The sequence below is a fragment of the Carettochelys insculpta genome, chromosome 2, assembly GCF_033958435.1.
Source record: "Carettochelys insculpta isolate YL-2023 chromosome 2, ASM3395843v1, whole genome shotgun sequence".
Taxonomy (NCBI): domain Eukaryota; kingdom Metazoa; phylum Chordata; order Testudines; family Carettochelyidae; genus Carettochelys; species Carettochelys insculpta.
In genome coordinates, this window is record NC_134138.1 from 74,301,395 (window position 1) to 74,315,191 (window position 13,797).

General features: G+C 43.9%; 1 protein-coding gene across 2 annotated transcripts in view; it reads right to left on the reverse strand.

Moving 5' to 3' along the window:
• Nucleotides 1–13,797, reverse strand: part of LYN (LYN proto-oncogene, Src family tyrosine kinase) — an 80,615-nt gene that overhangs the window by 28,008 nt on the left and 38,810 nt on the right. The window lies entirely within an intron of this gene.

A 13,797-nucleotide genomic window follows, 5' to 3' on the forward strand; every position in this document is an offset into this window, starting at 1 on the left:
TCCAGAGTTTCTGTTAATGTGCTGTGCTCTAGTTTTGTAAATAATTTACTTGAAAACTTAGGTGCTGAAAATAGGGCTGCAGGGGCAGCGGTAGGAGGAGGTGCTCCAGCACTGTCTGACTTGAAGTAGTTTCCATTAAATGCAGAATCTCTAGTTTGGTACAATAGCTCTCAGCACCCCCATTGTAACAACCATTCCAGCACCCCGCTTGAAAAACCCATTAAATATAGGAGATCCCACTCTGTATTAGGGTTTCATTTATAAATAGTTCACAAAAGATATTTTAGTGGCTCTCTCACCAACTGTTAGAGCATTCAGAAGTCACTAGCTTGCTTATAACTTTGTAACTGCACCTTGAGCCTAAGTCCCTATAGTAAGGCTATTCATACCTGTAACATGTTTATAATAACTGCTGATCATTTATTAAACCCTTTTAAACTAGTCAGAAGTAAAACATCCAGTGTGACTAAATACCTGCTTAAAATTATGTGATGTGGCAGGAATAGAGCACTGTAGTACTCAGGTAAAGGCTGAAGACTTCCTTATTGCTTATCAGACAATCTTTGTGCCTGTCAGGTTGTGGGGGTTGATTTGCTTTCCTTAACTAATATAAAAGTAAGCTAATGCCCAAGAAAAAAGGGAAAGTCTCAACAAGTCTCCCTGAAGACGTACGTTAAGGCCACATAGAACTTGGCTTTAATTCCGTATCAGTGCCGCCCCTTTAAGTTACATTAAAATGTACAAACAGCATTGCTTGGAGAAATTATTTGATATAAATTAAGTACATAATGTAGTGAACCGTGTGTGCTGATGTAACCCAGAATCCCTCTGGGTGTGGTGTTCAGGTCCATTCAGTGTAGGGTAACCACCCATCCCATATTAGGCGGGATGGTCCTCTACTTGGGACACCCAAAAGGCGTTCCAACTTACTTTTTAAAAAGGGACTAACTGTCCCATATTTGGGCCCTCCCAGGCTGACCTCTTCTGCCAGCAGCTGTGCGGGCACAGCTGCTGGCAGGAGTCACTTCCCCTGGGAAGCAGGGGAGTGTGGGCAGCTGCTGTGTCCCTGCCCCTTCCCCATGGCTCTCAGGGAGGGCTGGCAGCTGCTGCTTCCCTGGAGCTCCAGGGAAGGGCCGGTGGTTGCCGCCTCCTTCCCAGCTCCCCGGGGCTTGGTGGAGCCAGGAAGAACTGCCCCTCCCCCCATATGCCCCTGTCCTGTATTTGGGACGGGGAGATATGGTCATTTTAATTTAGTGGCACTAAGACTTCTTAGAGACATTGAGGGGTCTGATCTACAGTCAGAACTAAGAGCTGCATAGCTTATAGTTCATGTGGTAGAGGCTCGTACTCTAAACTACAGAGGTCCCAGCTACAATCCCACCTGCCACTGATAAGTGGTCTGTCACTCAACCTGAGAGTTCATGAAATATGCTAATTACCTATATAGCAATGCACGAGGAATATAAGATTATTTTTATTGATTCCTTTAATACATAAATTTCGGTGATAAAGTTATCTTTAAAAGCCTGTGTCATTTAATTTTTACTGAAGTGACATAAATAAAGTCTCCTTCCAAACATGCCATTCTCAACACAAATGCACTAACAAAACCAGATAATGTGCTTGCGTGCTGCAATCTATGTATTTCAACACTAACAAAACATGTACAGGAAGAGGTAACAATTTTTATGAGGCAAGCCAGCTACATTTCCCTACCCAACCATCCACACAATTTCAGAACAGTTTGTCCCTCTACAGGAAAATCAGAAGCCCCTTAATCATTGCTTAAACTCCCTTACACAGAGACAGGGTGACCATAAATCACAGCTTGTCTATGTGGTCAGTTAGTTCATGGAAAGCTCTTATGCCAGTCTGAACAATCGCGTTCTACACATCGCCTTACTTCAGGACTTTTAATACAATGTAGCAGTGTCTATATGGCAAGTTCATGCATGGCAAAGCGATGTGTTGCTGAATCACACCCTGGCTAGTAGGGCACTAACACATTAGCTACGTCTACACTCAGTAAAAACTCTGAAATGGCCATGCTAATGGCCAAATTGAAGAATACTAATGAGGTGCTGAAATGCATATTCAGCACCTCATTAGCATGCCGGCAACGTCACGGTTCACTCCTGAAAAGCTCGTCTACACTGGGGTGGGTCCCTTCTGAAAGGACCCCTCCAACATCAAAATCCTCTTATTCCTATGAGCTCATAGGAACAAGGGGATTTCGATGTTAGTGGAGTCCTTTCAAAAAGGACCCCAGTGTAGACAAGCCACGTGGGAGAGAACTGCGGCACTTTCGAAGCGCTGCGACCAGCGGCATGCCAATGAGGTGCTGAATATGCATTTCAGCGTCTCACTAGTATTCTTCACTTTGGCCATTAGCATGGCCATTTCGAAATTTTTACTAAGTGTAGACGTGGCCAGGGAGTAGAAAGGACCTCAGTTTGCACAGACATAAGGCAGAAGACAGTGAACATTCAAGAAGGTGGAGCTACTTCCCCTTAAGCCTTTAAAGATTCCTTCCAGTAAAGCGTCTAAGTGAGTGTTAATTTACACATGTGTGGAACATGTAAGTAAAGCAAATCAGTCCAGGACATTGAGTGCAAAAAAGGGCTAAATTAACCTAGGGCAAGGTGGACATCCAGTTAGGGACTAAGAGCCAAAGTAGCTGTGGACAGAATGCAAAGAGCCACATACGTATGTATTTATTTTTATCTGTATAGATAGATATAAGTAAATATATAATACGTGTCTCAGTGCCCTCCCCATCCCCCTGAACTAGGCACCCCTGTTCCCCTACTCTAACCCAAGCACCCACACCTCCCGCAGAGCCAGGAAATCCCAGCCTTGCTGCGCTATCCTAATCACGCCCCCACAAGCACTGGGGCGCAAGTGCAGAGCAGCGGATGGCACTCCCAGTATGAGGCTCTGAGCAAGAGCTGTATTTAACTGCTCCAAGAGTCGCATGCGGCTTGAGAGCCACGGGTTAGCCACCGCTGATTTAGGAGATCTGATACTATTTCATGTATTACTTCTCAACTGGTTCCTACAAGTTTCTATTTGTAGGGGTCGGGTGGGCCAATTTTTTGGCCTTTGGGCCACATCTGAGTACGGAAGTTGTGGGGTGGGACTGGAATGCTCACAAAATTGGGGGCTGGGATGCAGGAGGGCACGAGGTCTCCAGCTGGGGATGGGGTGTGAGCTCTGGGGTGGGGACAGAAATGAAGAGTTTGGGGTGTGGGAGGGAGCTCTGAGTTGGAAGTGAGGGTTTCAGAGGGCTGGAGGAAAGGGTAGGGGGAATGAACAGTGCTTCAAAAGTATCATACAATTCAGATGACATTTTCACCAATTTAAAATCAATAGTTTTTCCCATTTATCTCAAAAGATCCAGACTTTCATTCATTCATTTTATTTTTTACCTAAGGGCCCAATATTTGTACTAAATTTAAATATCACACTGCTTGCTTTAATCTCCCCTAGTTCTGTGTTACCTGAAGTCTGACCCCAAATGCTGGGATTCAATGCAAATATTTAGATCTATGTAATGAGGGTATGTGTCTTCTTTGAACTCCCATGTACTTCAGACTGTAAACTTACAGTGCTTGTTTTAATATGCACTAATAAAGATGATCATCATGCTGCGTATTCATTTTATAACAGGCTCTGGTTTCATATATAGGACTGATCTTGTAACATCAACTACTACATATGCAGCAGTTGCATGTGAAAAAGATTTTCTTATTCTGCTTCCATTAAAGCCAGCGGGTGTTTCCCCTTCACACTCCCAGAGCTAAATCCTTGCTCCTGATAATCCTGAATATTTGTGGACTCTTCCACGACAAGGTAGAAGCTTAATTTTTCCACAGTGTGTTCAGTCAGGGTTCCTTTGTCATCTACCTGAGGTAGTTACATGGTAGCATTTGAGGACTTCATAATCTAAGGCAGAGATCTCAAATTCCCAGTACATGGGCCATCCCCAGCCGGAGCAATTGTGCAATCTGGTGCAGGAGTACGGGCAGGCCAGGGGGCTGTCCTTCCCATTGCCCCAGCCCCACCCCTTTCCGCCACTGTGTGGCCCTCTCCAACCACCCCTTGGAATCCCAGCCCTGGCGGGATGCAGCCTTGGGCTGTGTCTACACGTGCCCCAAACTTTGAAATGGCCATGCAAATGGCCATTTCGAAGTTTACTAATGAAGCGCTGAAATGCATATTCAGCGCTTCATTAGCATGCGGGCGGCAGCGGCGCTTCGAAATTGACGAGCCTTGCCGCCGCGCGGCGCGTCCAGACGGGGCTCCTTTTCGAAAGCACGCCACCTACTTCGAAGTCCCCTTATTCCCGTGAGCTCATGGGAATAAGGGGACTTCGAAGAAGGTGGCGTCCTTTCGAAAAGGAGCCCCGTCTGGACGCGCCGCGCGGCGGCAAGGCTCGTCAATTTCGAAGCGCCGCTGCCGCCCGCATGCTAATGAAGCGCTGAATATGCATTTCAGCGCTTCATTAGTAAACTTCGAAATGGCCATTTGCATGGCCATTTCGAAGTTTGGGGCACGTGTAGACGTAGCCTTGGGGATTACAGGGGTTGTGGAGGAGCTGGCGTGGGAATGGCAGCAGTGATTGGGCCCCCCAGTACTTCCTGCAGTAACAGGAACCACAGGGAAGCAGAGCAAAAGTGTTCACACCAAGTTTGGAGCTGTGACCTGCTAACTAACCATCTGCTCTGAGGCTACGCTTAGGCTCTTGAACCACTACAGGTCAACTTTACAGCCTGTAACCTATGTAGTCGGCACAGAATGTGCTATGATACACACTTTACATTAGATTATACAAGGACCTCAGGTTTGGATTGGTACAACCCAGTGACATCATATGGAGCCGAAACCAACTATTCATTCTGTGTTTTCACAGTGCCTAACACAACGTTCTCATTCTGTGTTTTCACAGTGCCTAACACAACGTTCTGGGTCCATGACTAGATTTGTGAGGCACTACCACAGTACAAAAAAAATACTTTCTTGGTATTACATATCTAGCACAGATGCAGAGCAGCCAAAACTGCTGTGCACAGCCAACCTGAATTTGCATGAACCTTTATGTGTCTATAGTGAGGGTGGCAGGTGGCCATTCCACTTCTGCCTTTCCTTAAAGCCTGTCCCAAGTGACAGCAGATTTAATGTCCATTAGAGACTCTCAAGGAAGTTCTCTGGCAGAGATTGTAATGCAAATTATTTTAACCAAAACTCCTTCTTTCTTCCTACCCCCAGCAAACTTTCTGCTAGGCTGGGCCCTCGTCCACCATCTGCACTGATTGACGTTTATCTGCTTCGAGGTCTAATGTACACTGCAGGGTGTCTTGTTAGGATACTAGTGATCACCCACTTTTCTTTGCAACCGTCTATAAACAAATGCAAAGAAGACGGAGAAAAGAAGTTCCTGCTTTAATGCCAAACTTTCTTCCCTCTTTTAAGTTGCAATCAGACATTTGTCACAAACCCCCACATCTTTGCACAGAAAACAAGAAATTTTACACTGCTTCAGCAGATGTGCCAATAAGTTTTGCTGGTACATTTTTCAAATTCTTCATTTTAGTAAAGGCATTTTTGTGGCTCAGCCTATTTCCTGCAGCCCAGCATTCCCCACTGTTCTGGACATGGGGTGTTCTCCTCTGTGCAGCACACACAAGGGTAGGTCAGTGTTTTGGGGTAGCCATGCCACCTCATGCTTGCTGCCCGGTTCTCTGACTCCACAGCAGCCAAGAGCAATAGTTCTTTTTGCTCCTGTCCTTACACCTTCTGTTTTATTTTTTAAGCTTGTCTTTGGGCTGTGAGGAGCAGTGTTCTTCCTTCTCAGCAGTCTTCCCCCACTTTCTCTCCCGTTCCCCCAACACCCAAGGATCCCTTAAGCCTTCGGAGATTTAACACTCCCTCAGCCTCAGCTGCAGCACTTCCCTGCTGGCTCCTCAGCTTTGTGCAGGCACAGCGGAGTGGCCAAGAAATCCTGGGTCCAATTCATCAGTTCTCACCACACCGGATGCAGCCTTCCCAGGCTCAGCAATGGGTGAATTGTGCCTAGCCTGCACACAGTCATTAGTTTCTAACTCAGTCCGATTTGCAACCCCGGGGCCTCATAGGAAGAGGTCTGAGACCCACCGAGGGAGCTGCAAATCTACCAGAAGAGAAAATGACTCAGAATCCCAGCGTGGAGGAGGAAGAGACTTCTGACCACTCTAGTCAGCAACAAAGAAGAGGGACTCATATAGCTCCTATAGCCACCTGTCTCTCCCACCCTGCCACATCTTCAAGTGGGTTATGTGCACTATGAGCAAAGAAAAAGGGCTTCTCATCAACCTGAATCTCTTCCTCCTAAAACACAGGACTTGCTCTCAATGGGACCAGTGGGGAGAATGCTGCGACAGACCACTTGAGGGGTCCAGGCCTAAAAGACAGCAAGGCAATAAAACGCCTCACTAACACTGCGGCAGAACTTCTTTGCTTCGAAAGTTAGAACAGCTAAACGGGGGAAGAAAAGGTGTAATAAATATGCAAAGATACTAGTGCTTGGATTTCTCCACGTCCTATTCCACTGAGGAAGGTAAATTGGCTGTGAAACCCAAGGAGGCTCTTGAAAATAAGAGCCTTAAGATCTCCCCTTAAGATCCTGCCCTCAGATTGCAATATGCCTTCTACCTCTTTGAGGGACCAATTAGGAATGAAGAGACAAGCATATTAGCAAAAATGACTGCAGGGTACGTAATGTTCAAGAGCCAAAGGGTCCATTGCTGACACATCGAAGGTTGATGCTACTCTAGCCTCCCTCCCCAGGGGTATGGCTATTCACTAACAAGGAGTTTTACACTAAGGACCCCACAAAGGAAAACGGAGTCTACTCTCAAAAATGATTTTGAAACCCTTCTCTGTATCCCTGGCAGTTACCTGCTTTGCAGGAGCATCTCTCCTGGCTGGAAGATCTCAAAGGTCAAGGATCATCCTGACCTCATCTTCACTTTAAAAAAAAAAAAAAAAAAAACCCTCTCCCTAGCAATAATGCCACCTCTGGCCCTGGCCCTGGCAGATGGACAATCGCTCTAAGCAGATACTGCACTTAGCCAATTCACAGACGCCCTATTTTGTGGGGAAAAGGTGGAGGCTGGCTATGTGGCAAAACTATCCCTCCCTTTCTCCCTCAGACAAGGAAATATAGACCAGCCTTCACAGGTGCTGCTTTCTCTCCTAACCTTCACAGAGGAAGCAAGTTGCTTGAAGGAATGAAGGAAATCCTGAGGGACCTCCACCCTGCTCTATGATCAAAATTGCATACACTTCCACCCTGAGTTGGAGCAAGTGGGCTGAGGAAGAGAGTTTCCATCGACCACAGGCAAGTGGGGAAGGGAAACATCTTCCAGTCACCACTCTCCTAGGCTACGTCTACACGTGAAGCCTACATCGAAATAGCTTATTTCGATGTAGCAACATCGAAAAAGGCTATTTCGATGAAGCAACATCGAAATAGGCTATTTCGATGAATAACATCTACACGTCCTCCAGGGCTGGCAATGTCGATGTTCAACTTCGACGTTGCGCGGCACCACATCGAAATAGGCGCTGCGAGGGAACGTCTACACACCAAAGTAGCACACATCGAAATAAGGGTGCCAGGCACAGCTGCAGACAGGGTCACAGGGCGGACTCAACAGCAAGCCGCTCCCTTAAAGGGCCCCTCCCAGACACAGTTGCACTATACAACACAAGATACACAGAGCCTACAACTGGTTGCAGACCCTGTGCCTGCAGCATGGATCCCCAACTGCCGCAGCAGCAGCCAGAAGCCCTGGGCTAAGGGCTGCTGCCCACGGTGACCATAGAGCCCTGCAGGGGCTGGAGAGAGAGCATCTCTCAACCCCCCAGCTGATGGCCGCCATGGAGGACCCGGCAATTTCGACGTTGCGGGACGCGGATCGTCTACACGGTCCCTACTTCGACGTTGAACGTCGAAGTAGGGCGCTATGCCGATCCCCTCATGAGGTTAGCGACTTCGACGTCTCGCCGCCTAACGTCGAAGTTAACTTCGAAATAGCGCCCGACGCGTGTAGCCGCGACGGGCGCTATTTCGAAGTTAGTGCCGCTACTTCGAAGTAGTGTGCACGTGTAGACACAGCTCTAAGGTGCCAAAGACCACAATCTGATACAGAAGAAAATATCTTCTGGATGTGGGCACAACAGATATGAAATCTTAGATATCAAAAAAGTGTTGAAAATCTCTCCAGCATACTGAATCCACAAGAAGATTGGGCGGCCTGTTTAAGTCCTTCTATCCAAAATGCCAAGGGCACAGCACTTCCAACTCTTCCATCACTGGACAGATCAGACTATATCTTGTGGAAACCTAACATCAGCGGTTCCCGTCCCATAAGGATTGAGACACACATGAAGTTAACCTCCAGAGTAAAACAAGTAAGGGCATCTTTTCTGGAAAATTGCAAAGCAGCCAACTGATCTACAGCTAACACCTTCCTTAAGTGAACTCTATAAAGTGGTCCGTCAATCTGCTGCAGAGGTCTTCTTTGGTGAGAATGTGCTGTAGGTGGTGGCCCAGAAATATTAGAGACTTTTGAGCAAGCACAGAAAAATGAGGGGTGTTTCTTTTTTTTTTTTTTTTTTTTACAAGATGAGACTTTCGGTTCATTGCCCTTTCTTCTTCTTTTTTCACTAATGGCTAGTTTCCAGAAACATTAGACACACTGGACTGCAGAATAGAAACCTTCTTACTGATAATTTCCTTTCAGCTAGCAACATCTTCCACCCACCTTGGATGGCTCATAAAAGGCAAGAATCAAATATAAATATAATCATTACCACATGACTTCCTTCCTTGGTCTAGTAAAGTTACTACATACTCTCTGGCAATCCATTAATAATCACTCCCGAGGTGTAAAACGTGGCTACAACTCATATGACTACAAGCAGGAGCAAATGAGGATGGCCAGACTGCGTAGTGTCAAAACAATGATCTGTTTCTATAAGCTTCACAGAGGAGAGCAGCGCGGTCCAAATGTCCAAAATTGCAGAAGAAGCGACTAGCTGAAAGGAAATCAGTAAGGACTTTCTTTAATAGTCGAAGAAAAAGAGAGGCAAGAAGAGAGCAGTACTGCAGACAAACAAACATTCTCATCCAGACTACCTTTAAACCTGAGATGCAAGCAAAATGTGTCTCATTCATAAAATAAACTTTGAGGACTCCTTTTATGTCATTTTCTGTTGGTCTAGCTGAGAACTCTTTTGCTCAGTTATTAATGTCAGAGTGTCTTGGGACACAAGTCAGAAATAAGCGCTATTCCCTGTCTTAACAGCACCTATTTTGAAACAGTTATTTCAAAATAGGCACTATGTGTGCAGACTACATATCTTATTTTAGCTAAGTGCTATTTTGAAATACATTGTCGTGTTTAGCAGAATATTTTTGTGTGTATTTCAGAATAGCTATTCCGGAATAGATTCTTCAAAATAGGGCTGCAGTGCAGATGTAGCCATAGAGAGCAAAAGAAAAAGAATATGTACCCTCACGTACATATTCAAAATAAACTATCCCTATGTGTTTTGAGGTGTCCTATGAGCCAAGTCAACTTGTTTTAATCCCAAAAGAAGTAGTACATGAATCCTTTTATACCAAGTTTCAAACGCACTGGGAATTTTTACTGCTCAACTATAAACTTGTGAAAAAAGGAAGACTGAAGAGAGACCCATAACTGTACTGCTACTATCAGATGTAATTTCTTTCTCTCTCATATATTCTCTCTTCACTTCCACCCTTCTGTAACTATGAAACTAGTTACACTCCTTCTGCTAACAGAAAGCTCATCAGAAACTACAATCTATGGCTTGATTAACAACTATTACATAGTGTTGCTTAAAAGAATAATCTTTGTTCCATAAAGGCAGAAGTAATTAATCATTGAAAGAATATAGCCATGTTATCTATAAACACCATTGTACAATGAAATGGAAAAGTTAAGGAGCTGAATATTAACTAATGTGGCTGTGGTGCTTATGTAGCCCCACACCTAGCTGTAGTTCACTATCCCATGTAAGGGCACCTAAACCACTTGCACAGAGAATGAAGGAGTTTTCTCAACAGCCTTAGCTGAGAGGCACCTGGCTTTTAGTTCAAACTGTAGAGGTTCGAGTCTGCCTGCGGGTGGTTATTTTTACTACAGTCCTGCCCTAATCAGTCTTTTCCAGCTATAATTTTGTCCATTCTAAGATTAAACACACACAACCACAAAGGATCCCCACCATGCAAATCAGCTTCTCTAGCTTCAGAAAAGATGCAGAAAGTAAGAGGAAACATGCTGCTCGACTTCACAGCACAGTAATTTCCCACATAACGCAACAACAATCCACAGAGGAAAATGTTAAGCCCAATTTAGACGTCAAGATCATCACATAAACAAGAGGAAACATCTTGAACCAGAAACACCCCCTTTGAAAGTTTTGTGCATGTGTATGCAGAACTAGTAACTTCCTGACATTAGCTTCAATTTCAACAGATGACAGCATACCACCCTGGTTTTCCTATAGTAGTTCAGCATCAGTCACAAAATTTATTGACTTGTTATATTCCATAGGGGGGAAAAAAGCGCACAATAACAGACCCTTGTTTTAAATAGTGAGAAAGCCACACTCATGACCCTCATAGGCCTTCTGAAGCTTTCTCCCAAGGAAGAAGATGAAAGCTGTATTCAGTCATAACATAGAATACAGATAAATAAACGGAACACAAGTAGGGTGTTCTTTCATCAAAGATTAAAAATATCTGAGTTAGAGCTTTCTGATTGACTATTAAGGACGTCATACCCATGGCTTCATGCAGATCGTGTGGCTTTACTTTTACATATACGCATACCATTTCCAAACAAACGACATTTCAAACAGTACATTCCTATCAGACTGTTTTTCTATTTTGGATGGCTAGAGTCACTCTGGCCTGTCTTTATGCCTCCTGGCAAGCTTTCAAGCTACACTTGCTCAGAAATGCATTGTAATAGAATCATAGAACACTAGAACTGGAAGGGACCAAGAGGTCATCAAGTCCAGTCCCCTCAGGGCAGGATCAAGCATCATAGACCATCCCCAATAGATGTCTGTCTAACCTGCTCTTAAGTATCTCCACTGATAGAGATTCCACAACCTCCCTAGGCAATTTTATTCCACCCTAATAGTTAGGAAGTTTTTCCTAATGCCCATCCCAATGCTCCCTTGCTACAGTTTAAGCCTATTGTCCCTTGTTCTACCCTCAGAAGCCAAGGAGATCAATTTTTCTCCCTCCTCCTCGTAACCCTCTTGTAGGTACTTGAAAACCACTACAATGACCCCTTCTAACTCTTCTCTTCTCTAAACTAAACAAGCCCAGTTCTTTCAGTCTTCTCTCCTAGCTCATGTTCTCTAGACCTTTAATCATTCTTGTTGCTCTTCTATGGACCTTCTATAATTTGTCTACATCATTCTTGAAATATGGTGTCCAACACTGGACACAACACTCCAGTTGAGACCTAATCAGTGCGGAGTAGAGTGGAAGAATGACTTCTCATGTCTTGCTCACTGAAGTCCTGTTAATGCACCCCAGAATCATGTTTGCTTTTTTTTTTTTTCTTTGCAACAACATTGCACTCTTGACTCTTATTTAGCTTGCGGTCCACTATGACCCCTAACTCTCCTTCTACAGTACTCCTTCCTAGACAGTCGCTTCCCATTCCATATGTATGAAGCTGATTGTTCCTTCCTAAGTAAAGTACTTTGCATTCATCCTTACTAAACTTCATCCTGTTTACCTCAGATCATTTGTCCAGTTCTTTTTGAATTATGACCCTATCCTCCAAAGCAGTTGCAACCCTTCCCAGCTGCAAACTTCATAAGCATACTCTCTATGTCAATATCTAAATCATTGACAAAGATATTGAACCAGTCCCAAAACAGATCCCTGTAGAACCCCACTTGTCATGCCCTTCCAATATGACTGAGAACCATTAATAACTACTATCTGAGAATGGTTATTCAGCCAGTTATGTACCCACCTTATATTAGCACCATCAAAGTTGTCTACAGGGTCTTGTTTTTAAAAACATTCTAAAACAGTTATTCTTTAAAGATGACCTATGAAAGTGAAGAGGGAAAAAGTGTGATGACTTTTAAAGAGAGAGACAAAGACTGAATTGGTTTTCTCCTCAGAGGAGATGAATACGAAAGAAAATAAGTGTATAAAATAGTGAATGGTGTAGAAAAGGTAGGTCAGGAATTTCTGTTCTCACAGCACAGAAGCAAGGAAACAAAAAGTGAAATTAAAAAAAGGTGGAAAATTCAGAATTGCCAAAAGTGAATTTCTTTACATACATGTAGACAGTAGAACTTGTTGCCACAGGAAGTCTATGAGGCCAAGAAAAAAAAAAACTGTATATTTACACAGATAGCAGGAATAACCAGGGGTGTCATAATTAATGCTAAACATTTGTGGAAGGGATAGTAAGCGTCATGCTTTCGGAGCATCAAACATTCTAACTTTTGGAACCCAAGGTGAAACAATACTGCAGTGGATTATTCACAAATCTGCTGACTATGATGAGAGTAAATAGGGAGAAAGAAAAAAATACACTTCACAGAATTCCCATTTTTCAAAAAAATTACTAAAATAATTAAGAAAAACAACCCTGTATTTTTGAAAAATACAACAGTTTAAATAAGGCATGTACATTTTCCTCATACCTCCCTCCCGCCCCCCAAAAAAACAAAACAACCACCCCCCACCACTTAACTGAGGTAAGGACTCAAGCAACGCTGGGTAAATCTGCTAGTATTATATAAACAAAAGAAATATGCTTACTACAGAGTCTAATGCAAAAAGTTACTGTAGCCTACACTGCTATGTGCATGTGTGGAAGAATGGAGTGCTGTGTGCAGTGACTAATGTAACTTGTGCCAAGGTGGGTAAGTATCTTTTTATGAATCATCTTCTGCTGGTTAGAGAGAAGCTTTCAACCCTGTGTCTCACCAACAGAAGTTATCTTAAAAAGCAAAATAAATTACCTCACCCAGCTTGTGCTTTTAATATCCTGGGACCAACCCAGCTACACCACCACTACAGAGAACATGTGTGTGTAAAATTCAGTCCTTCCTTGAACTTGACAAAGCACAAACTCTGTGAAATTCAGCAATTCCCTATTTATACTGTCATAAATTTTCTAAACTATATTTTACTCACCCACACACACACACCAAATAAAATGGCAATTTACACAGGGCACAGAACTGCATTTGAATTTAGAGGAAGAAGGAAAAAGGAAGAACAAATGCATGAACACATGTGGGGCTGAGGCTCAGACAAGGTTTACAGTAGAAAACTTTTCCAGGAATGTTGGTTAGGAGCGTGTATTTTGTTCCTGGTGACATTTCCCACAGCGTAGATGCACTGCTGGCATAAAAGTTATTCTGATGATATAGCTTATTTCACTTGGGGAGCTGCTGTATCAGAGTTGCTTTCCTCCTCTGCCACAGTATGAGTGGTAGTTTTTTTTGAACCAGGAGAGTTTTCTGATAGAGCTACTCTGGCGAATCTTTCCTCCTACAGAGCTCCTCTTTTTGTGGAAAAGTATAGTGGAAAAAGCCTGACCACGGGTAATATACATCATTTGCATAGCCCTACAGTGTTTGTTTCTTCCATAGGGAAGCTCACCCACCACAAAAACTACTGGAGAAAATTTCACAAGCAGTTTGACTGCCCATTGGGCCCCTCCCAATTTTCCCCAT